The sequence below is a fragment of the Bison bison genome, unplaced genomic scaffold (assembly GCF_000754665.1).
Source record: "Bison bison bison isolate TAMUID 2011002044 unplaced genomic scaffold, Bison_UMD1.0 scf7180017864390, whole genome shotgun sequence".
NCBI classification, from domain to species: domain Eukaryota; kingdom Metazoa; phylum Chordata; class Mammalia; order Artiodactyla; family Bovidae; genus Bison; species Bison bison.
In genome coordinates, this window is record NW_011494962.1 from 120,342 (window position 1) to 120,541 (window position 200).

Genomic DNA, 200 nt, shown 5'->3' on the forward strand with positions numbered 1-200 from the left:
CAACTCTTTGCATGAGGTGGCCAAAGTATTGGAGTTTCAGCTGTAGCATCAGTCCTTCCAATGAACACCCAGGACTGATCTCCTTTAGGGTGGACTGTTGGACCTCCTTCCACAACACCACAGTTCAAAAGCATCAATTCTTCTGTGCTCAGCTTTCTTTTTAGTCCAAATCTCACATCCATACATGACTACTGGAAAAA